General features: G+C 48.7%; 1 protein-coding gene and 1 non-coding gene across 8 annotated transcripts in view; one reads left to right on the forward strand and one right to left on the reverse strand.

The window, feature by feature from the left end:
- Positions 1–26,160, forward strand: part of LOC144155851 (uncharacterized) — a 1,021,707-nt gene that overhangs the window by 198,707 nt on the left and 796,840 nt on the right. The window lies entirely within an intron of this gene.
- Positions 1,062–1,134, reverse strand: Trnar-acg (transfer RNA arginine (anticodon ACG)). Its single transcript has one exon. It is a non-coding gene; the product is annotated as a tRNA-Arg (tRNA).

Genomic DNA, 26,160 nt, shown 5'->3' on the forward strand with positions numbered 1-26,160 from the left:
TGTGTCGGTTTTGTGGCGCAGTGGGAAGACCACCATGTACCTCGCGTTCCGCCCACAGGTAGTGAATGCGTTGTATCAGCAGCTTCTTGACGTAGTTTGAATGAGTCAAGGATATAAGGCGCGTTCGTAGCCTTCCATTCTGTGTCGGCTTTGTGGCGCCGTGGGTAGAGCACCATGTACCTTGCGTTCCGCCCGCAGGGTCGTGGGGTCGAAACCAGGCGCCGGTAAGTATTATTTTTTTATATAGTGTAGGGGGATGGGTGCGGACCTTTTGTTGAGAGCGAGGAGGGTAGCGTGATGCGGGAGAGGAGGAGTGGGGGAGAGGGCGCACCTGGAACGGCTGTTGCGGACGCCGAGGCACGCCAACGCCGGGTGACATCGTGAGTTAAAGAAATACTCTGCATTTAAAAGAAGTTAAGGTTCTGCGCAGGTCCAGCGACACGAAGGCACGGGAAATTTTGGAGGCCTACTATATAAGAAAGAAGGGAGAGGGATGCGTGAGTGATACATCGGTGTTTCTTCATAAACCAGAGATTAAGTTTCTTGACATGTGTCTGTAGCATTGTGATAGAGCTGCCTGTAAAGATTGTATTGATTGAAGGAACGCGCATGTGTGGCCAGATAGTAGTGTACTTATATGTGTATGATCTGTTCAATAAAATTTAGTTGAGAGTTTGCGCTCGTCCCGTCCGTCCTGTGTGTGGTGTCTTTTTCGCGCAAGGCCCGTGTTCATTCACCTATTATAGAACTGTCGTACCCCGCATAATTTCAAAGTGTGCCTGAATATGGGGGTGAAAAAAAAAAGCAAAAAAAAAATTGCGAGCCTGCCAGGATTCGAACCTGGAATCTTCTGATCCGTAGTCAGACGCGTTATCCGTTGCGCCAGGTTTCTTAATTTTTTTCCCCAGGACAGGTTCATAGTTCATGCTTTTTCTTTTTATCTCCTTTGTCGACACGACGCGTGAAATCTATTATATAACTGTCGTACCCCGCATAATTTCAAAGAGTTCCTGAATTTGGTGGAAAAAAAAAAAAAAGAAGCCTCAAAAGAAAAAAAAAAGCGAGCCTGCCAGGATTCGAACCTGGAATCTTCTGATCCGTAGTCAGACGCGTTATCCGTTGCGCCACAGGCCCACGACGGGTGGGAGGGTCATGCTTTTTCTAGTTATCTGTTTTTTCGGCACGACGCGCGAAATATACAACTGTCGTAAGCTGCAGTGTTGAAAAGGAAAAGGAGCAGCAGCCTTCGCTTCACCGACGTTCACGCGGAGTCTCGCTGTCTGCGAGAGGGACGCAAGGAGCATAGGCGCCTGTTGTGGTTTTGCCTGCCACGTCAAGCAGACAAAACACAAGTTTGGGTAATTCAAAGGTTGCCTCGTTACAATTAAACTACCATTACTTTAAACGTAAATTTGTGCGCTCAAATAAGCTATATAATCTAGAAAAGAGGGAATGGCCATGCGACTCGATCGATCATTTCCAGCACTAGAATCTATGACGCAATATGCACAGCTGTGCGATTGGCTAAGGCCGGCGCAAGAAAACCCAAGTTAGGCAGGGCGTTATAAGCTTGCATAACGGGCTATTTTCGCTTGAAGGACTACCGACATGAAATTTCAAAGCTGAGATAACTATGTAAAATTCTTCCTTTTCATCGGGACATATCTCCCAGCAAGGTTCAACAGTAACCGTCCACATAGCCCAGAGCGGGCCAGCATGACATCATCTGCTCCGTGCCCCAAACTGCCGACGTCGGGGCTCCCGTGACGCGCTGGCTGCGGTTGGCGCGCACTGCTACGCCGTGTGTACACGTCATGGCTTTGGGACTGACGTCATGCAGCCCGGGCGCGTGGAGATGGGGAAGACCTCGGCCGGTCTATCAACATCCAATTGATTGATTGATTGTGGGGTTTAACGCGCTGACGCAACGCAGGCGATGAGGCGCGCCGTAGTGGAGGGCTCCGGATTAATTTTGACCACGTGGGGATCTTTATCGTGCGCCGAAATCTCGTACACACTGGCGTTTTTGCTTTTCGCCTCCATCAGAAAAGCGGCCGCCGCGGCCGGGAATCGAACCCACGACCTTGTGCTCAGCAGCGCAACGCCTTAGCTATCAACATCCAATCAATCAACATCCGACACACATGTTTTTCTGCTGTTGGATGTTTTTTTCCCCGTGCGACCAAAGGACTCCTGCATTTGAATCAGCTCACTCAAAAACTGTAAAACGTGCGATTGCCTTGATGTGATTGGAGTCCTCTATTCAAAAGTCCTGTACCCATCGTATGCAAACCAGTTTTGACGCCCAGGTGTCTCGACTGTTGGATGCCGTGTACCCTCGTTCGCAACTGTCGGCTGTATCGGAGGCGTGCTTCAAAAACTGAAGCGTAAGCTAGTCAAACCTCAGGTCACAGCCGAAAATTCCCCGCATTTCCCCGAGGGGAAGAATGTGAAAGTGCGAATGCATGAGTTGAATTTGCGCGGTTCGGTAATGTTCGCGAAAGAGAGATCACACACACACACACACAACTACAAAGAAAGAAAGATGCATTTATTCACAGACACCTATTTGTGTTGTCGTTGTACTTGATTGCTAGAGCGGATCTCAGCTTTGAAATTTCGTGTCAGTACTCCTTTAAGCGGGTGCATTAGCCCTTCTCACGCCCGATTCCTGGCCAATCCCCCACGTGGGTATGTGCCATGTCAGCGGCCAGGCAGCGCGCGCCCATCTCCCCCCGTTGCCAAAGAAGACGAGGAGATTCCTGGCCAATCCCCCACGTGGGTATGTGCCATGTCAGCGGCCAGGCAGCGCGCGCCCATCTACCCCCGTTGCCAAGGAAGACGAGGAGCGCGCGCACCCGCAGCTGTTGCTATGCGGACGGCGGCGGAATGCGGACGGCGGCGGACGCTTCAGGCTCGCTTAAGAAGTGCATTCGCACTTAAAAGAAAACGAGGCCTGAGGTGGTACCATATTTCCATAATGTAGCTCACAACCTTAATCGCGTCGCTACGAAATATCGCGTACACATTGTGTTTTCCGCACCACGCAAGCTAGGCGGGTTGTGCAAGCCGTATCAGCGGAAAAAAGAAGCCTAATCCATGCGGAAAGTTGGCATTGCTTACCAGATACCGCTCCAGCTGACAAGGTGTATATTGGGCAAAGTGGACGTTGCATGAATGATCGCCTCAGAGAACACGATTTATCAATCAAGAACAGCACTGGATCACACTTGGCCATTCATTGCCGTGATTGTGGTTGTACGCCGCGCCTCAAAGAAACTATCATCATTGACAGAAGCCGTGACACTGTGGCGCGTGAGCTTTGAGAAACGTACTTCATTAAAAAAATCGCGAGGGGTGCATCAGTGAACCATCATTATCACTTTTTAGCAATAAATTTCGTTTTTTAGACAGCATGCGGTAGGCGGGCTCTTAGTATACTATCTGCTTTTTTGGTTTTATGTTATGTAAAAGCCGATTTAGGGCAACTTCTTTTCTTGCAAATAAATAGTTGTGAGTTGCGCATTGTTTGTCTTCCTTTCTCTGTATGTCCAGTTATCCCAATTTCCGTAATTCGTAATTGTCGCTTGATTCATCGTCTTTCATGCCGTATCAGCCACTCGAAAGCTGTTTATCCACCCCGTGCGCATACCACTGCCCATCACTCTTCGTTTTTTGTGCAAACATCAACACAATGGAACGATCTTGCTGCTGACATCATACACCCCTCCTGCATCGCCCATTTCAAAGACGACATCGAACAAATCATCTGTTAGTGAACTGTCTACCCCCTCATGTAACACCCCTTGACTGGGGCCCTTGAGGTATTATAAATAAATAAATAAATAAATAAATAAATAAATCTGTGCTTCATGCTAATGCTCGCTGCGACCACGTGGCTGCAACAGAGACAAGCCCAGCCACACTCTCTCCACTCATTTCCAACTTAGTCTTCTACAACTTGTTTTTTTTTCAGGAATGCGTATTGGATTGCGCTGGAGTACTAAAGTTGGAAAACGTTTATTTGTTTTTAGTGGTTGGGCGGCACCCCACCGGAGTCTTGTGCCACGGGCTGCAGTTCCCGACGGGGTCAGCAGAAATAGTACCGTTGGTTCATTAAAAAAACAAAAAAAAACACGAGCGCCGACTCAGCCATCTCAGACGGGCCCTTAAAGGCCAACTGCACTCAAATTTTTCTTTGTCCAAATAAGTAGTCTGTGCTCTTAAAATCACCATGGCTAAATCCTTAGCTTCGTAATAACATTGAGCGCTAGGTAACGCCGTTCGAAGTACCTCCGAGCAGACGACGTTTGCACCTGGCGGAGAGTCGCCGAAACAAGTTCCGAGTGGCGTGGCCTCCGCGATTTGCTGGTAGCCGATCGCGGAGGCCACGCGAGCGGTATGTGGCGGAGGTTGGGGAACCTGTCCCGTGCACCTCGCGCTTCTCCGGCGACTTGCAGGGCGTTCCGCCGGGCGCAGGGATGCGTTCGCCCGGGGTTTCTCTGCTACACCAACGCGCTGTATACCGCCGCCGCCATCACATGTTTAAACCAACCGCATAGGCAGTAATATCCGCCATTTTTTTCAATGCAGAAAAAATTATTAGAAGCCTACAAACTATTCACGCGCTTGCGAACGTCTTGGAGTTAGCAAAACTCTTTTTACTTGAAAATAATATTTTTACTCAAAAAAAAAAAGCGCAAAACGAGCACTTGCCTTACATTTCTCATTCCTATTGCATTTACCACAGAAAAAAGTCTTGACCACTTGCACTTCCGCGTCCAATATTGGCCATATTTGGGCTGGCCCAACGCCACCTCCATCCTTCAGACTTTTGAGGCACCCGAATCGAGGCACCCGATTACAAGCCGCTGGGGATAGGGAACAATGGGAGTGCAACGTACAAAGGCACAACGACGAGATGGGGTGCGAAAACAAAGTGAAGGAGGAGGAGGAGGATAGACATCTCTATTGTGGGAAAAAGTTGATTGGTTGATTCTGGGGTTTAACGCGCCGACGCAACGCAGGCGGTGAGGCGCGCCGTAGTGGAGGGCTCCGGATTAATTTTGACCACCTGGGGATCTTTAACGTGCGCCGAAATCTCGTACACACGGGCGTTTTTGCTTTTCGCCTCCATCAGAAAAGCGGCCGCCGCGGCCGGGAATCGAACCCGCGACCTCGTGCTCAGCAGCGCAACGCCTTAGCCACTGAGCCACCGCGGCGGGTAAAAAGTTGCGTGGACCCTTCAGGAGGTGAAGTCCTCAGTCCAGGACCCCATATGCTTTTCCAGCCGCTACAGCCTGCTCCACCAGCCGAAGCTGGTCGGACAGAGCAAAGTGAAAGCTGAGCGCCAGGCGGCGCGTGGACATTCGGCCCTCGCAAATGATTTTTTTGGGGACATAGTCGGCGCTCCCCTTTATCTTACTCGGTGGTCCAGTGCTCCAACGTCCTCTGCTACTTTGCGTGCCCGCTGAATCAGACCGATCAGATTGATTGATTGATTGATTGATTGATTGATTGATTGATTGATTGATTGATTGATTGATTGATTGATTGATTGTAGGGCTTAACGCGCCGACGCAACGCAGGCGATGAGGCGCGCCGTAGTGGAGGGCCCCGGATTAATTTTGACCACCTGGGGATCTTAACGTGCGCCGAAATCTCGTACACACGGGTGTTTTTGCTTTTCGCCTCCATCAGAAAAGCGGCCGCCGCGGCCGGGAATCGAACCCGGGACCTCGTGCCCGATCTGGTCACTTCACAGCAGTCGCTGGCCAGCCGGAGGAATTTTATGAAAACGCAGGACCACCGGATTTTCCTTTAGCCCAGCCAAACAAAGCTTCACTTTGCAGCTGCAGCTGCCTATATAACCATGCGGCTTGCCAATAAACAAGTGCTTACACTGAGACCGGGAATTTCGGGAGGTACCCGCCGCGGTGGCTCAGTGGCTAAGGCGTTGCTCTGCTGAGCACGAGGTCGCGGGTTCGATTCCCGGCCGCGGCGGCCGCTTTTCTGATGGAGGCGAAAAGCAAAAACGCCCGTGTGTACGAGATTTCGGCGCACGATAAAGATCCCCTGGTGGTCAAAATTAATCCGGAGCCCTCCACTACGGCGCGCCTCATCGCCTGCGTTGCGTCGGCGCGTTAAACCCTACAGTCAATTTCGGGAGGTAAAAGTCTTGCGTGACGTGTTAACGCTGCTCGCGCTGCTGGCTGTCAGCCACAAAGCTGGACCACTGAATGCAGAGAGCGAACCGAAGGCAGCTGGCTATTAATTTAGATCAGACAGTGTGTTATCAACCCCCCCCCCCCCCCTTACCCATTTTGTAATGTGAGAGCGCGATCAGAAAACAGGCGTTGTAGTTACTTATAAGCTGGTTTTGGGTAATTAAAAGTGAGCCCGGTACAAACTAATAGTGTATTCATTCCAAAACCAGTTTTCTCTGTTGAATTTGGGTTTACGCCTTTTTTTTTTCTTTGTTATGTTTGGTCCTTTCCGCTCGTCTGTAGGCGGTTTTGCGGCCGATTGGATTAAAAATATGACAGACGATTTGGCTGCGACAACCAGGGAATATCGCTCGAAAGCAGCATGTATTCCTGCTTACATAGCATTATTCAATACCCCGACCCGGCGTCATCGGCGCCGGCATGGGGTCCCCCCCCCCCCCCTCCCCTGCAAGTTACCCCAGAACAATTGCCCCGCCTTCTCGCCCTCTCCTTATTTCGTCTCAATACAATAGGCTTGCCCCCTCAAGACAAAATCCTGCCGACACCCATGCCGGGAGCGGGTATACGTAAAACATCGGTTTCAGAATACGTTCGAGGATGCAGAGCTCTGCTTGCACAGGTTCCTTGTGGCGTCTAGTGCTTGCGCAAAGATTGATTGAATAGTTTCTTGTGTACATCTTGATTGAATGCGCCACTTTGGGGTTTCATGTGGGTACCACTTTAGTAGAATGAGCAGCAACTGTCGGACATGCGCCGGCTTATATAGACGTAATGTTTCGCTTTGAGGTCTTACGACGCCAACCTTTACCACCAGCTTGACGTACAATTAATGCTTTTTCCAAGGGGTACGGGATGACGGCGGAAGACTTCAAAGCGGGGGCTAACTTCCTGTGTTCGGGTTTAACGTTAGGCGACCTTCAAGCAGAGACTTCCGACGTGCCAAGCAACGCTTCACCCACCGTACGTGAGCTGCGGGGTCTGGTTGGCAACCTTACACCTTAAAGTGCGACTGTCACGTGCCCACATCGCCTCTTTCTCCTGCTGCGTATCAATCTTCGCTCAAGCGACTTGTAAACGGGAAAATACGCCGTATTTTACAGTGCACAAGTCGCTCGAGCGAGGCCTACGGTAGGCTTCACGAATTTCATGCGTACTCGTCACAGGTAGGCATATAGTGGTTTCGAACTCAAACACTTCCGTTTGCGCAACCTTCCCTCGAAAAACAAAGAGGAAAAAAGCTTTTTGCCGCCAACCTTGCCGCTCTTTCACCCCTCCCCCCCTCTCTCACGCCCGCGCGCGCGCGCGCGCGCACACACACACACACACACACACACACACACACACACACACACACACACACACACACACACACACACACACACACACACACACACACACACACACACACACACACACACACACACACACACACACACACGGCAATCAATCACGGAAAATCAATGACATTGAATCAATGACACGGAATCAATGACAGGGAAAATCAATGACACGGAAAATCAGTGACACGGAATCAATGACATTGTGAATATACAAGGGAATGCTAAATTAGTCCTATACGCAGACGACACCAACGTATTTTTTTCAGGCGTGGGCACTGATGAACTTTTCACGTCTGCTAACAATTGGTTGTCCGGCTTGAATACGTGGCTTACGGCTAACAAATTACAGCTTAACACCGCTGTAAGGTCCACTTATGCCGTCAGTGGCCAGGCGCGCAGGCTGCGCGTGAGAACCCGCCACTCTGTCTGGCGACGTAGCACTGCCAACACTGCGCTGCAGCCGTCGCCAATTCGTCACGGCATGCACGGGAGACGGATTGTCTGGCCCACCGCATACCACAGGGATAATCCCCCATTGAGAGAGCAGACAGCGCTGCCGGATTCCGGGAACGTCTGCTTGACGCGCGGAGATGGTGGGATTACCGGCGTCGGGACAAGCGCCGCACGAGTCTCCATTGTTAACGCTCCCTGGTCAGCATGACGCACTGTCGCCGTCTTTCGCTTTCACCCCGCGGGGTCGCCCGCACCTGCTCGGCTGCGAGCGTGCCGTTGACCCAAAGGTGGCGGCGCCTCATTGAGTATTCCGTGGCGTGCTGAGTGACAGCTGTCTACGTTAATTTGGGCACTCCCTTCCGCGTGTACGAACGCTACAGGGGCGTTCCCAAGAGAGGGTGATCTCGAGGTTTTATAAGGCCGAACTTGGCCGTTTGAAATGGTTCTTGTCTGAGCGCCGAGCTGGGCAGTTCCCGGCGGGACAAGGAGTCTCGACCGTTATTATAGCTAGGTTGGGATTTGTGAGCGCCCTAGTCGAGGTTAAGATCGCGTCGGAGGTTTAGGGTGCAGCGCCGTACCGGGCAACTAGACGGATCTTGCGGCGAGACAGTCTCGGCCGTCGTTTCTCGAGCGGTTTGTGTACGCTCCGAGAATAGGAGAGTTAGACGAAGTTGAGGAGCTCGAGTGATTTGTGCGCACTCGGAGCTAGCGTCTAGCTGAAGTTTGAAGTTTTTCTTTTTATTTCTCACGTATACCCAGTTTTCGTACTGTAAATAGCTGTATATAAACTCTTCGTTTCATTTAATCAACCCCAACGCCTTGAGTTCGTCATTTCGACCGCCGTCTCCAAGAACTTCAACACCATCGCCCTGCCAGCCTCCTGCCAAATCAACCTGAGCCCGGGCGATTGGGTTCCTGATCGACACCGGACTTCGGGGAAACGATCTTTACTACCGCGAAAACAAAATACCTACTTTTCAGATCTAGAGGACAGGCTGCACCCGGCAACTTGAGCCTAAAATTCAAGAATACCTATGTCGGCCAATCACAAACAATTCGATTTTTAGGTGTTCTGTTTAACGAAACCTTGTCCTGGACGCAACATGTAGACGCCTTGCGGAAAGACCTCTCTCGAGCAGTAGGGGCACTGTATAGATTGCGACATTTTCTTCCGAATAAAATTAAACGGCAGATTTATTATGCAATTGTTCATTCTCGACTAAGTTACTGTAGCCTTGTGTGGTCCACCACAACACAGACAAACTTAAACTACCTTTTTTCGTTACAAAAACGGGCGGTGCGGGCTATACATAACATATTGCTCCCGGAGAGTTGTATGCCCTACTTCGAGGTAAATGGGATACTAAATATCAGGAAACTATATAAGTATCGGCTGTCTTTAGAAATATATCCTAAGTACCAATGTGACAAACATAAATTTAACACGGAGTTTCATAGAACCCAAAGCCCGTATGAATTAAGAACAAACTTAATCGCGAAACCGTATTCAAGGACAGGTTATGGGGAGCAGCGATTGGCTTCTCAAATACTCGGGTTACTGAATCAGTGCCCTGAGATTTTAGATCTCTTACATACCGATGTTTCGAAACACAGTTTTAAAAAAACCATGAAAGCTCTCTTCCTTGCGGAAAATTGATTTAGCAATGTACTGTTTTGTCTGGTTTTATATCGAATGAAAACCTCCCAACTGTGTGGTCAACTTATGGTCCTTTGCAATTTCTGTTCTGGTTGAATTTTGACTTGTTGGTGTAAGCTACTTTGCTTTTGCTGTAAAACAATCACTATTATGGTATATTATCTCCACTGTCCGAAAAATTAACTCTTTATTGCGTGTATCTTTTGAAAGGGATTTCTCGGTGTGTTACTGTTGTAGTGTATCGACATGTTTTGTGCGTAGTTGAGCAATTTGCTTTCGTTTGTCAATATTTTTTATGCTCACAGTTAGTGCACTGCATGATGGGTTGTCTCCAGTTGTTGAATATGGGCGTCGTGGCCCCGTCAGGCGTTAATTCTGCCTATGGCCACGCCACCCAAGACAAACTTGTAATGACGATTGTCTTGAATAAATGAAATGAAATGAAATGAAAATGAAAATTTTAATAATGTAATGAATCCGCATCCAATCTGCTTCCGTCTTTTAGACCTGATAAAGATCCAGCCCCCTTGCGACCAAAGCAGAGGCTGGGAAGATTCCTGGGTCCACGTGCACGAGGAAGATGAAAGAATTTTGGTGGCAGGGCGCTTGGCCGTGCATGTATTGGACGCTGCGTCGTCGGCCGCCGATGGTTTGGGGCAATGGACAACGGCGCGTACTTCTTGTCGTCACACATCGTGATGTCATGCACTGCAGTGCCTTCGTTGTAGCAAAGGCATGCGAGCATCGCCACCTCGTCGCCGATGGTTTGCACCGGACGGGCGGATGAGTTAGTTGGGTCGCCGCGTTAGGCTTCGCGGCTTGTTTAGGGGTCCGCACGTCGATCGTTTCCGCGACATTCGTACTTCTCGAGCGCCGTGCAAAGACGCTGGGAGGTCCATTCCGCGGGGGCTGGTGGACGCCGTCGTCAAGAGGACGACGCACGCCGCCCGACGCATTGAGCCGCTGCGTTTCGGCAAGAAGGGGTAGGGACTGCTTCGAACCCCCTCAGCTCCCGGCATGGCACGCACACCTGCCACGTGCAACAACACGCGGCAACTGCTTGGCATGTGCGCTACTTACGTTTGGCAAAAAAAAAAAAGACGCAGTAAAGAAATTCTGAACTATGCTTAGACACAACCTATATAAATAAAAAAAATCTATTGCCTTCACTCCCACCTGCAGTATCAGCTTCAGCTGATGCTCAGGGCGAAGCTGTGTGTGCTCAGGGCATCCTGGACTGAGGATGTTCCCCACAAGGGCGGACCACCCCACCATCTTCCGTTTAGCTCGGAATATCTCCTCTTCGTGAACACAATATTACAGGTATTGGTCGTCAAAATTTTCCTTATTCGGTACACCCATGGCTGTGATTCACAAACAAACCTATTATAAGCAAATGAGCTGTGCAAACTGTCACTTTGGAAGAACGTTAAACAGATTTCTTTTTTCCTTTTTTTCTTACGTGTTCAACGATGATACCTCCAGGCTGTTGTACTGATAGATACGTAAAAATGACAGACGGTTTTGCCGTGCCATCTGTGGAATATCGCGTGAAGGCAGCGCGCAATCCTACCTAAAAACGTTGGCCAATGCACCACTGGGGGTATGTAACGCTTTACTGGGCTCTGGAGTGCGCGCACAGGCTTCTTGTGGTTGACCCTTCTAATGCTTGTGCTCTAGGTTGTTTACTTATTGCCCTTCTTGAGTGGCTGAAAAGGTTGAGTTTGTTAGCTGCTTGACGTGTTCCCCAGTACACCTCGGCGGGTATGTGCCTCTATCGGCGTGCTTGGTTGTGCGGGGCGCGACGAATACCTTCTTTAGACTTTTCGTACGACTATGTGCGGGAAGGTTTGATCTCGAGGGGTGGAAGGGGGGACCGACGAGCATCGCTGCCATATGTATGTATGTATGTATGTATGTATGCAGTGGCGTAAATCATGGGGGGGTCAGGGGGGTCCTGACCCCCCTTGTGTTCGAGCTGGGGGGGACACCCCTTGCAAGTGTCCCCCCCTTGACATTCATCTTTCATTTACCTTTGAAAGCTAAAACAACTGTTGTTTTTGTCACTAATAAGTACTGCACGAGCTGAAATAACCATCCCGTTCCCGCTAAATAAAAAGAAGGTTCGTTTTCCACAATCGCCGACGTGCACAAGGTGCAAGCGGAATCACTGAAAGCAGGTAAAACCTGTTTCCGCTGTGGTTCGCCGAAATAAATTAAAATTATTTCCGCCAATTTGTTTTGAAATTGCTTGCGGTTACCGGGCTATATAAAACGCTGGCTTTCATATGAGCTAGAGAACATATACGCGACAAAAATCGGTTGTCTGTCCCTTTAAGAAAATACAGCTGCCAATAAATACTTTAAACACCCAGAATATGTTAAAGAAGCACTTGAAAATATTTAGCTACTTTTAGCTCCTTGCTGGATTTTTTAGCTACTTCTAGCTAATAAAGCACAAAACAAAATGGCCGCCTTGGCAAGATGTGTGTCCCCCCTTGTGATTTTTCTGGATTTACGCCACTGTATGTATGTATGTATGTATGTATGTATGTATGTATGTATGTATGTACAGTCTAATCCCCTTATAACAATATCCAAGTGCCAAGGAAATCACATCGTTATAACCGATGATTGTTATAAGAGGGTTGCTAAATAAAAAGACGGAGCAGAGCTCAAAACATTTTATTTGCAGCAAGCAAGGCTTTACTGCTACCTATTTATGGAAAAGAAGCCATACTCCGTCCGCTCTGTTTGCTGCACATGAAGCTGGCGCACATCTTTTTCAAGAGCATCTATAGGTGCTTCACCTAGCTGAGTGAAGGGTCCTTGGTGGAAACGAATTCCCTGAGAGGCTATCATGCGTTGGGCCTCCTGCGAAGGTGCTACCCGAGTAGGCAGTGCAACTGCCTACTTTTAACTTGGATTGAGGAATTTCTAACTAACCGCTCCCAGTTTGTTTCACTCGATGAAGTGCCCTCTAACCCCCTTCCAGTAACATCAGGTGTCCCACAAGGCTCCGTTCTCGGTCCCCTTCTCTTCTTAATTTACATTAATGACCTAGCTTCGTATGTCTCCTCTAGTATCCGTTTGTTTGCTGACGACTGTGTAATCTATCGCTCAATCACTAACCCGACAGATCAAACCGCTATTCAAGATGACCTTAACCACGTGCAGGAATGGTGTGACACCTGGCTTATGAAACTTAACCCCCACAAATGTAAAACAGTCTCTTTCCACCGCCGTCGCAACCCCTCTTTGTTCCCTTACGCAATCGCTAACGTCGCCCTCGAACACGTGCAATCATATAAGTATCTCGGTGTCACCCTATGCAATGATCTTAACTGGCGTCTGCATGTTACCAACATTATATCGTCTGCAAACAAATCCTTAGGTTTTCTGAAACGTCACCTTCGCCACGCCCCCCAGAATGTCAAGCTACAGGCCTACAAATCCCTTATCACTCTAAATTGGAATATGCGTCTCCAATCTGGAACCCACAACAAGCATATCTCATCGACTCACTTGAGGCAGTTCAAAACCGTGCTACTAGGTTCATTCATTTTTCATATGCGTATAATATTAGTGTGTCATCCCTCAAAAAAGAATCTGCTCTTTTAAACCTTGACGTCCGCCGTCGCATTTCCAGCCTCTGCCTGTTTCAGAAAATTTTTCATAGCCCATTCCGTCATCCCTACATTATTCCACCAGCCCGCATATCTCACCGCACTAGTCATCCACTTCAAGTTGCCCGTCCACGTATTAGAACGACCACTTTTTCTATGTCCTTTTTTTTACGGACTGCACACGACTGGAATGATCTTCCCCACGACGTCGTGCCCATTTCCTGTCCATCAACATTTTTTGACCAACTGTCTGCACATCTTTCGCAATGAAAACCCCTGTCAATAAAAAAAAAACTTTATTTGTTAACCCACCCCTTATGTAATACCCCCTCGGGGGTCTTTAAGGAAATAAAGTGAAGTGAAGTGAAGTGAAGGCAGTGCAACTGCGTCGTCAGAGTTGTCACTGCCACCGCTGTCCGCAGCACGTATCCGCGCAACGATCGTCTCTTCAGTGAGGCACTGAGAAGTTTGAAGAGGCCCCCACCCAAATTCAAAGCAGCAGGATCGAACATAGGTCTCCCAGCTCAGGATAGCCAATCACCCTAATCACTGAGTCACCGTGGCGGGCCAGGTCAATTCCTGGCGGGTTTCTCAGGACTTTACCGCACAATAAAAGCCAAGGGGGTCAGGAACAAAGCTTTATTTTCTGCGTGTGCTGTCTAAAGCAGATGGCCATATGACCTGATATGCCTTCCGGCCCACTTTTCTAACAGCGGAGCTGTTGTTACTGGCCGTAAGTTCGCCGTTGCAGAAAAAAATACCAATAAAATTTCGTGGGGGAGATTACCGACGCGAGCATTTCTCCTCCGCTAGTTGGCACCGCATGGGCTTCACCTGACCTTCCTTCCATCCAAGGCAAACGATCCCTTAATATTCCATGTGCTACCATCCTCGAAGCGGAACTCCATGCTATTGTTCAAGCCATAGACTATCTCATGTTTGACTTTCACTCCTCCGTGCCTTCCCAGATACGCATCCTGGCAGACTCTAAAATGTCCTACGTCGACCAATACCATCGCCAACAAAATCATTCATCATATCTCCATCCTGAAATCTAGCGGCATTCATGTTCGCATCGACTGGTCACCTGGACACGAGGAGTCATCACCGGGGAACCAGGCAGCCCACTCGGCTGCGCGGGAGTGTATAACCTCTAGTCCTCCGCTGCTACCCGACTTCGCTCCTCCACCTACTGAGACATTACCACCAGCAATACAGCTTCTACGTTACAAAAAGAAAAAAAAAAAAAAGACCGCCTCAAGGCCCTGACTCCAACCGGCTTTTTATCCGCCCTGCCCCCGCTCCCAAGATCAGCCGAAATTTTCATAAACAAATATTTTGCTAATGCTAGCCTTACCCCTGAGACCTTCCGTAAATGGTACACCCCGTCTCTACCGCCTTGATGTCCCTTCTGCGCCTCCCCCACTCCCGCCGATCTCCAGCGCCTAATTTGGCACTGCCCGAAGTTCGCGCGCTACAGAACCTTCAAGCCTCCTCCAAATACAACCTCTCTTTACATCGACCCTCGTACACTGAAACCCTCCATGCTGGCTTTAATTGCACACTTTTCCCTAAAAAGCGGTCTAGCGCGAGCAGTCTAGAGTCGTGAGCCTGCTCTCCTCACCCCACGCGGCCTCTTCAGCATTCTTAAGGAGCCCACCTGTTTTGGGTCGAACTGTACGCATTTAAGATGTCCCAAGTTACAAACCCCCCACCTTCTACTTCCCCTTTCCCCACTTGACGTAGTCTTCCTGCCACAATAAAGGCTACCTCCTCCTCCTCCAATAAAATTCCGAGCGCTCGTGGGCGCGCGCCTCGCGGTGACCGCCGAGTGTCCCCGTCACGCGCAGTGGATTTAGCAAAAATAAAAGAAACCTCAAAAACCGCGAGGAACAAAAAAATGCCGAGCGCTAGTGAGCGCGTGACTTGCGTAGACCGCCGAGTCCCCGGATTGTGCAGCGGCTTTAGCAAAAAGAAAAAGAAAAGAAAACGCCAGCGGTGTTGTAAATCGCTCCCGCGCATCTAAAAAAGCTCCAGCGCTAAAGCTAAAGACCTAATGCTAAAGTTGACAAGACACCCCGCTTGGGAGAGGTCATCGCGACCGCAACATTCTCTGGAAGCCATTATGGATAATTGGAGACATGGCTACGAGTGTGGCACTCCTTCCCGAGACGACTTGCAGATCCCGCCACCGCTGCGTCGAGCCGATGACGAAGAGATGGTGGAAGGATAAAATGCTGACGATGACTTCGCATCCACCACTCGCCGCGAAGACGACGACGACGACCTCTTTGATGTATAAATACGACGATTACTAGCGCCGCAACTATGCAGATAAGCCATGATATTAAAACTTAACGGTGTCCGGCGATGCTCACCCACAACAGCTTCGCCATTCGTCTTGTCCGTGAGTGCAAGCTTCCTTAAATGTTTTTTGATCGGAGTGTCATATGCGAAGTCTAGATTGAAGACGCTCGCAGATTGCTCAGTGCGACTTCGAATGTGAGTCAACGAACTCATGGAAATCGGCAACAATATTGTTAATAGGAAAAGAAATCAGAATGCGTTCAGTCCACAATGCAAGTGTTTGTTTATAGGTGAGGCATTGCTTGCATTATTAAGCACATTGAAATGAAAACGTATACAACATATTGGTGATTTTTCAGTTCGTGGCGTTTCGCTGGGCAGTGTGTGTGAGGATGGTAAAGGAAAGAATGCAGAAGTTCTGGACCTCAAGAACGGAGAAGCTGCTCCACAATTGTGTAGCATGGAACTGGTGACCACAGCTTCATTACTCACGTAGGCCCATTGCGAGGAAGTGCGGGTCGTACCAGAAAGGAGGATACGTAGCAGGTGGCAACAAAGGGAACAGCCGGTGTGTCCCAATAATAAGCCAGGTAGGCAGCGCAAGCAATGGCATATTAATTATAATGTAGCAGACTAGAGTGGAACCAGTCCAGGACTCGGTCAGATAGTAGGAAGATTGTGCTGGGTGCGTGACCCACTAGCTGGGAGACTGCTTAAACCATCTAGACGATGCGCGATATTCATATATATGAAAAAAGCCAACACACATCGATATCAAAGTCGCGAGATCCAAACCCAGTCGCTGTGACCAAAATTCCTCGGAGCAAAATGCACACTCACCAATGTGCTGCGTAATACCAGTGAATGTGAAATAAATCCTGGTGGCGGAAATTATATGTAGCTCTCCTCTACAGCGTCCCTCATTGAACCGAACCAAGTCAGTTCTGAAATATTTGCAACAATACATGTATTTATCAGGGACCGCGGATCTGAAAAGAGGAAGCGCTCAGTAGTCGTACGCAGAAACTACACGACGCGGCGCAGTGAGAGAAGTGCGCTTTCCCGCAACGCAGTCGCGGCGCGCTAATCTAAGAGGCTACAAGCATGCCAGGCGTGTTTCACAGCAAAGCAAGCACTCGCGCTCCCGCGCTAGCAGACGACACAAGCCCCGCCTCCAAGCCCCCATGTGCCTGCGCCGCTTAGCTTCGATGCGCGGCCGCGGCTTGTACGCTGGCGCTCCGTGGAGCGCGGCCACGCTGCGCCGTGTTCGAACCTAAAGTGGACGGCCCTGTACATGTGCGTATGAATGCATGTACGTATGTATGCATGAATATATGTATGCGAGTATGTATGTATGTGTGTATGCATGCACACATGTATGTATGTATGTATGTATGTATGTATGTATGTATGTATGTATGTATGTATGTATGTATGAATGAATGAATGTACGTGTGCATGTATGTATGTATGCATGTACGTATTTACGTACGCATGCATGTGCGTATGTATGTATGTACGTATGCATGTACGTATGTATGTAAGTACGTACGTGTGCATGTATGTATGTATGCATGTACGTATTTACGTACGCATGCATGTGCGTATGTATGTATGTACGTATGCATGTACGTATGTATGTAAGTACGTACGTATGTATGTACGTGTGTATGTATGTACGTATGTATGTACGTATGTATGTATGTACGTACGTATGTATGAACGTGTGTATGTATGTATGTATGTACGTACGTACGTACGTACGTATGTATGTACGTGTGTATGTATGTACGTATGCATGTACGTACGTACGTGCGTGCGTATGTATGTATGTTCGTATGATGTACGTAAGTATGTATGTGCGTATGCATTTGTGTATTTATTTTAATTTTATTTAGTACATACTGCAGGCCCAGTTTGGGCCCAAGCAAGAGGGGCGATACAGCGCATACAACACACGCAAATACGTATGTACGTATGTAGGTATGAATATACGTATGTACATGTGTATGTATGTATGTGTGTGTATGTGCGTATGTATGTATGTACGTATGTATATGTATATATGTAAGTATGTATGTGTATGTATGTATGCATGTGTGCATGAATGTATGTATGTATGTATGTATGTATGTATGTATGTATGTATGTATGTATGTATGTATGTTGCCAACAGATATGAAACAGTTGAGGGTAGAGGTATGCAGCTTTGCTGAAAAATTCTCGTGTCTTTGAAGCACGAAGCGTTCTAGCGCGAGGCGCTGTAAAACGAGTGTCCCGGTGTTTTTAGAGTTCCAGCGCGAAGCGTAAACGAGTGTCCTGGTGTTTTATTAGCGTGGCTACATGAGACGACGGTTACGACGACGACGACATGAGACGCCGACAGCCCGAGCCCCTGAGCGGCTTCGCCCCTAATATGCGGATATTATATCTTTCCTAGGTTCGATGAATGATCCCACAGAGGAAGGAATACCGAATATGCTCAGAGGTATGACATGGCGTACAGCTCTAGTAGCGTGCTTGGGAGGTTGCTACATTCCCTTCAATTACCAATAAATGACTTAAAATTATTTCCATAATGTTTATGGAGAGAAAAAAAAGGCAACAAATGCAAAGAAAAGGGATGCACTGCAAAGCTGCAAGGGGAACTTTTCTGACATCCTTACTCATTGCGTTGTCTGTAGAAAAGTAAAATGTAAAAAAAAATCATGAGCCATTCCAGTCCGGGAAGCTGGGTGACCAGTGAAGCTGTTTAGCACAAGACGCAGCTGTGTGGTGTGCGGAACACCAATGTGTCTTTCTCGTCTGGGAGGGATGATGCAGAATATTGATCTATGGTACGAACTCATTTATTATGAACTAACTTATTAATACAAGCAAATTCAACTTTGCGTAATGGTACAGTCATCTTCGCGGTCCATCGTCCGAGAAATATTTTATAAAGTAAAAGTTACAGCCATTACGGGCGTTTTGGAGCGTTTACAACTTTATTTTGAACTAGGCAACTAATAATGACACGTAAATCAAACTCGGTGTATTGATCAAGCCGTCTTAGCAGCCACATCGTCATATAATTGTTTTCTAGAAAGTTTTGGTGCTGAGCATTTGCAATAAAGTTGGCTTTTCCGCCAGGTGTTTTTGCCCACGCACAGGAAAAACGCACGGAACCATACAGCTTCGCATTAAACTAACAAGCCTCGTCATGTCTCTAGTCGATAAGCCACACCGCCGCTCTGAAAGTGCGCCGGAGATATCCTTTGCGCTGGTACTAAGCGACTCGTGACTCAAAACCCGACTCTCGTGATAAGTACATCCTGCCACGCGGCTTCAAGCTGCGGAATCTTCCCATTTCACATTCGCGCATAGTGACTCCACGCTGGTGCGCTTACTTGCACCGCTGTTAATAAACGGAGACACCAATGCAGTTATTTTTCTTCGTGCGGATTGTGTCATGAAGCGATGCTTTAGTTGGGTCGCAGAAAACGTTGGCACGGCGCAGCAGGCGAATTGCTGATAATTGTTCTAGGAATCTCCACCCGTTCATGGAAGTCCCAGAGTGCACTGCAGGCAAATTCGCTAGGAAAAGTGGCGCGCTCTTAGCGGCCTCTAGCTTTACATTTCTGGGTTCCTATGAAATCGGCGCTGCTAGTCTCGCACTCACTTGTAACCTCCAGCGCTTCGAGAGCATTAATGCATCAGCTCAGGGATTTATACACCCCCCCCCCCCCAACACCCCCAAACACCCCCCCCCCCCCAGAAGGACTTTGACACCCCCCAAAAAGATTCCACAACCACAAGCACCCTGCCCTGCCTAGGGATTTATACAACCCCCCCCCCCCAAACATCCCACCGACACCCCCCCCCCCCCCCAAAAAAAAAAAAATCGAAATTCTGCATAAACCCCTGCATCAGCTCCCTTCCGAAACGTTCCCTCGTCGACGCATTAACGCTCTCGCGCCTCACCTTCTAAACGCGGATGTCCACTCCAACTTTTCTGTTTGTTAATTATGTTAATGATATGATAGTACGGCTGATTGCAAATTAATATTACGCACACGACAATTCAGTTTGAACGTGGAAAGATTCTGAGGCTACTTCCCACCGAAATCTGTCCGTCTCCTTATCTGTAACACGTTATTGATGCACTGAGCTCGCTTCCTAGGTATTCATGCGGTCATATGATTACTAGTGATCATGCGGTATATGATATGATCATGCGGTACTAGTTATGATTAAGAATGATTCGGATATCAGTTGTGACTATATATTATTACCCACCGCATGCAGTGTCTCAGGGGATAAGGTGTTGTGTCGCTGCTGCGATCGAAGTTCGCGGGTGCGATCCCAGCCGCGGCGGCCGTTTTTTTTTTTTTTTGTGGATGCGAGAAGCGAAAACGCCCACGTGTACAGATTTCTGCGAACGTTGAAAATTTCCAGTTGGTCGAAATCAACCCAAGCCATCTAATACGGCGCCTCATAGCCCAGATCACGGAGTAAGATAAGGAGGAGCGCCGACTTGGTTATCTCAGACGGGCCCCAATGGCCCCAACTCGCGGAGCACAGTGCAGATGGCGCTGCCAATGGGCACTATTACCCAGCGTTCCTCGCGCGCCGGAGCCTGCTCAACCCGCCGGGTGCCACATCGAGGCGCATTCCGGCTGAATTTGTCGTCTGCTTCGGCGGTGGTTCCTTTTGGGCACATTTTGGCGCAGGCTCGCGTTCGTGGCTTGTTCGACAGCACCTAGTAAGTAGCCGGTACATGACGAAATGATGTTGTCTTACGGCAAAGGTAAGTTAAAGATTGGTTTGCAGGGCGGGAAAACCAAATGTAGAGACCACATACAGACATCTGACCGCTAGAGAAACGCTACCTTTTCCGCATTGCGTGCCACGAATGGGACTACATTTCGTAAATTGGTTAATACAAATTTGGTTGTGTTGACCATGCATTACAAAAGCCAACAGAAGCCAACTAGTTGTGTCAAATAGCGATTTTAAAAGTTCCCTCTACTTTTTCGAGGTTTGTAAACTAAACTTAGTGGCTCAAAATCGGTATGAATGCTAAGTAATGATCTCACATGCCGAATTGTTTTGGCATCTCTGCTCGTGTAGCGCGGGGGTGCAGCCTCGAGCTTCTTTTTTGCCCTTCTGGAACTTCATACGACAGTAGGCATTGCATTATGCGTACTGCATATTACACTACTGTATAGTGCACTGCGCTCCTGAGAACTACATCCAAATAGTAGGAAGCATGCAGCTTGCTCCTTGCTGTAGAACGCACGTAAGACGCGGAGGGCTGCTTGAAAAATGATGATTGGGGCTAGGTGCTTTTGAAGGAAATTAGTATTTCCTTCAAATCACCTTAACGATTTAAACGCATGAGCACCTGTTCTTTTCATCGATTTACAGTAGTTGTGAGTGTTTCCGAAACAGCCACGGCGGGAGCAAGAGGGGCACGCTTGGAGAAATCTTTCCGTATCACGGCTCCACATCACTTGCCCCCTCCCCTTTCCTCTCAAACATCTGAACACTTGCGACCCCTCAACTGGCTGTCCATCTGTTCATTACAACGCGCAGATACGACATGATTTGGCCAGACTTCCTTGGATGACATCATTAATAAGATAGCGACACCTGGGGATTTCAGCACATATTACATATTTGCAAGGGAACACCAGTGCAAGGGAACACCATGCGCCGGCCACGAACTGAAGAGCAAAGACGTCGAACACGCAAAGTTTACAAGCACTGCTCACACAGCTACGCCCACGTCTCCTGCCCAAACGAATACCACCGACAACAGCAGCGCAGGATATCGTTTCCGGTTCCGAAAACGACTATATGACGTCGCCCTGAACCGGCCAGACACGCAGGCCGATGTTTCGTCACGCCGAAAGCGATTTCGCTAGTGCTGCCGATTTGTGGAAGTTCGCGGCCTGGACAATCAAAATCGATTTTAGATGTGATTCCGGCCTCGGATCGCTGCAAAAATTTCTGTGAGGCATCTGTACAAACTACTGAAGCCAATTATATCATTTTTTTAGGCGTCGAAATTTCGTGTCAGTACTCCTTTAAAGGGATACTGAAGCACTTTTTACAAAAAAAGAGCCTTTGCTCCCATTTTATTATTTGTCATACGGCGAACTCGAAAATCAAGTCAAAACTTGGCATACACTATTACAAAGCCCTTAATTTTGGAAAAAATGAACAACGGGTGCCTATAGGGGCATTTGGCGAACCTCACCGCCGTTCGTGATTGGTGAAGTCTTCGTGACGTCGTCGTGAGGACCCTCGGAGGAGGCGGAGCACGAAACGCGTTCCCGGCGGGTCGTCGCGGTAGAAAGCGCTGTATTTGCATTTGTTTAATTGATCCCACGATGGCCAGTCCGAGTAGTGAGTTTATCGTACACCCGTGCTGTTCGAGCCTCTCGCCCGTGCACGAGCGGCGACGGCGACAAGTGTCGGCGACGATAACAACACTTCCGAGGAAAACGTGTCCCAACCGGCAACGTTCACCCGCCTGGGAAACCTTGACTGGTACGTATTAAATGCATGTCAACACCTCAATACCGTGCGAGGAACAAAATAAACAAACGCATAGCACGAGTACACAAATACGCGCAGACATTCTCGCTAACAAGGTGTGGCAACTGGCTTCGTATCTGCTTGCTTCACTGCGAATGTCGTCGAAGGCGACGGTTGTCTGACGCCTCTGCCAGGTTACTCCCCCGCTCTCCGCTCCCACCCATTACGCTCTTCCACCCTCCCTCCTCCAGTTGTGAATTGACTGGTATACTCGGTGACAACTTAAGAACGTCACCGGAAGTTTCCGCTGTTATCCCCGTAGCCGGATGTTTCTCCGCGCGGCGAAAGTAGGGCGTGACTGGGAATATTTTGAACATGGCGTGAGCCGTTCCCGTGATTTTTTGGACTTAATATGCTTATAAACGACTCCAGTGACGACAAACAAACTGCGTGAGACAAGGCAGACGATATCACGCATTCATAGCAAACCCCCTTCAAAACGCGCGCGCACTGACGTCACGGGTCCGGCGCTTTGGTGGAGTGATGCGCTACATGAGGTGGTGCCGTTCTTGAGTTGTAACCGAGTATAGTTTGCTTGATGCGATTTATTTTTTTCGCCTTCGCACTGCTCGTTCGCCTTCTGTTGTGACAGCACGCGTATTTTTCGTGCCATAAATGGCAGACGCTTGCTGGCCGGAAGAAGGGCATTGGCACCGCTGCCCCCTGCACATGTACCTTTTGTCACACTGTGTGTGAAGCAAACTTGGACCATCTTGCCCTGCACTGCTCCGCTTTTTATATTCATAGACTGAACCATAATGTTTTTCAAAATTCAGATATAGAAGCATTACATAGGGACATTCTCGAACATCCTCAACACCTGGTGACTTTAGCCCAGTTTGGCGTTGCAAGTGGCCTGGCGAGCGTGATTTAGTGGGCGTCTACCTCCCTCCCTATTCCCCCTCTTCCCCTCCAGCGACCCTCGGTTCTCCCCTTCCTAATAAAAGAATTTATCATCATCATCCTGCTTTCTGACTGGAGCAGCACACGCGGGAGCTGTGTTCCTTTTTATTTTGTGCTTGCTATTATTGCGTACGTGCCGGAGCCTTTTTGTTCCATTTTTAACGCGTTTTCTTTTTTGTATTCTTAACGAAAAGAACGCGGGGTCTAGCGGTTAAGACCTCCATTTTTGCCTGAAGTGTGTATGGGGTTTCTCTTACGCAAAAATGAGGAAATGTATGACTTATGCCAGAAGTCTTAGTTGTTTGAAACGGTTCTGCCTATATGTGCTTGTTTTTGCCGAAAGGATGAATCAAGGGAGAGACGTGCCGACAGACTAAAATTCTTTCGTTTAAGTAGTCCAAGAAAGGCTATTGTCTTTGCTGACACTGCGAACGTGCTGCCGTAACCAGTTCGTGCGTTACACCATGTATGTGATATAAAATATAAATAACGAAGGCTTTCATGGTTTTTTTTTTGTTGTTGCTGTTTCCCAGTTATGTGGTCGTTTATGCAAGAGCAAGGGTACATGCATGTGAACTACGAATTTATTTGCTACTTTAGCAGGTTTAATTACACAGGTGCGACTTATGAAATTTTGTTGACACATTTTAGCCCCAACTGTTCCCTTTTACACGAAAGGAAACAACACATTGATTGATTGTTTGATTGGTTAATTGGCTGATCGATCGATTGATACTTTTCCCTTCGACTTTCCGAAGATGCGGTGAGTGCAGAATGAGTTCCCGACTTTTTCTCTCGAGAAATGAGGTGTAGAAGCAGGGTGATTCCACGAGAAAACGAACATGCGTGGAGACGCGCATTTTTCTTGTTTGTTTTCTCCCATAGTTTTATGAGTTACGCGCAAGCTATAAAGACTAGCTTAAAATTGCAATTCGGTTTCCTCTAGCCTGCGTACTTCGCGAGAAAAAAAAAATTGCGGAGGCGGCGCGGGTGGAGCGCGATTTCCGGCGACTGCAGTTTTTTCCAACTTCGGGGCTTTGCGCACGGGAAGCTTTGGTCGTTCTGACTAAAATTTGTTTGAAAACAAAAACTATACCAAAATGACAAAAAAACAAACAAATTTTACATTCTGCCGTGAGCAAAAAAAAAGAGGAAAAAATTGTGAAATCGCACCGGACGCTATGTCGCTAACTTTGACACGACACCCCCTATCTCCGTATCTGTAATTGTGACCAACTTGTGAGCGATTGGTAAGGTCGACCAGATATTTGTAAAGATATCTGTAAAATATCGCTTGTCTAGAAAAAAAAAATCACGCCATATCCACGGAATGAATGATGATAAGTGGGGCGAAGCTCGAGAGGGGAAGATAATCGGTAACCGTAACTCTCCCGTGAAAGTTCGCCCATTACATCATTAAGAAAGACGTAAGACTGTGTGCGTACATTGTACAAATCAACTTTTATTTTGTTCTTTTATTTTGTTCTTGTTCGTTTGTTGTTGTTGTTGTAGGGTTCGTGAGGCTGCAAGCAAGCGCTCGTATCGGCAGGCAAACCCCGATGCAGTGAGAGCTCGCGAGGCGGCTGCAAAACGCATCAAGCGAGCTCAGCCCGAAGCTACCGACGCGCGGTTTAAGCGCGACTTTCTAGATGAGATGCTTCGGCACTCTTTGGACGGGGTTCATATAAACTCGGACGCGTCGAGGTAAGCTGAACCCGCCACTCAACTCACCCCGCCCCCGTCGCGTCCATGTACACGGGGCAACCCCGTCCAAAGAATCGAGGTGAGGGGAGCGGCGGGGTCCATGGAAAAGGGGCTACCGTATTTTCACGATTCTAACGCACACCCTCTTTTACTAAAAGGTAGCTTAATATTTGTGTGCGCGTTACAATCGGGCTCAAAACCGAACTAGGCTTTAAAGCGGCCAGCAGCATTGCCATGAGCAACGGACACGAAGTACCCGCAAGATCCAACTCAATCCAATAAAAACAATCCGTCAACACCATGTGAGTGAATTTCGGCGCACTGATTCCTCAATGGCATGCCGCATACCCTGGTCAGCTGTTGCACATTTTTTTGTGCTTCTGCTTAGCCCTTAACGCTTAGAATTATGAAGATCAAGGCACTTGAAATCGCAGGCAGCTTCAGTGTTCCCCGCTATAACTTTATTTCCAGCAGCAGCTGGATAAGCAAACTTTGTGAAGCACAATTCATTATTGGCTTCCAGAGCTGCATACGCCAAATAAAATCTCCCTCTTCCAGGTACGTGGTGTCATGTCTTTTCCATCTGCGCAGTACCGTCAGTGTCACATTTTTTTTTTTTCGAATTTTCCTGCGCGAAGTTACCCGCGCGTTACGATTGGGGGTGCGTTAGAACCGCGCAGATGCGGTATTCTGCTCCCCCCGGCCCGCCGACTCAGCCCGACGAGAGAGCTAACCTACCCCCTGCCTCCGAGTTGACTGGACTCGCCGCGACGGCTCTCTGACCCACCCCGTCCGCTTATACATGGGGGGGTCGAGTCCAAAAAACCTGTTTATTTCGACTCAACGCGCCCTCGTCGGGTCAATGTAAACGGGGCTATGTACCGTCGGTGTCCCTACAGGGAACTCGGGCTACGGGGCTTCGGAGTCAATGCTCCCAGGCCCAGACGTGGTGAAAGACCCCGCGCCATCGAGGACTACCCCGCACCTCACCACAATTTGTCACGTAGGATGGGACACAACGGTAAAGAAAGAACTTTTATTTAGGGCGAACTTGTGCCCGAACAAGACGAGAGGAAACGAGCAAAGGTCCTTGCGTCTCGTTCGATCTCTGACAACGACTGCCTGCGTTCGTGGCGTGATCTCTTGCGTGATCTCCCCCTCGCAGTGCACGTGCGCTCGCGCCTCCGTTGGCGAACACAGACAAGCTCGCGCTCCCGGTGCCGAGTTTGCGCTGCCGGTTGCAGCCGGTTCTTGCGCGTGCAACGCGGCCCACTTTGCGACATCTCCGAAAGCATGCGGCGGTCACGTACCACGAGACGCAAGGGATGGACAGACCCATGGCTTTAGGAGCTTCGCCC

Source organism: Haemaphysalis longicornis, unplaced genomic scaffold (genome assembly GCF_048455015.1).
Source record: "Haemaphysalis longicornis isolate Haplotype H1 unplaced genomic scaffold, Haemaphysalis longicornis Haplotype H1 scaffold_1, whole genome shotgun sequence".
Classification (NCBI taxonomy): Eukaryota; Metazoa; Arthropoda; class Arachnida; order Ixodida; family Ixodidae; genus Haemaphysalis; species Haemaphysalis longicornis.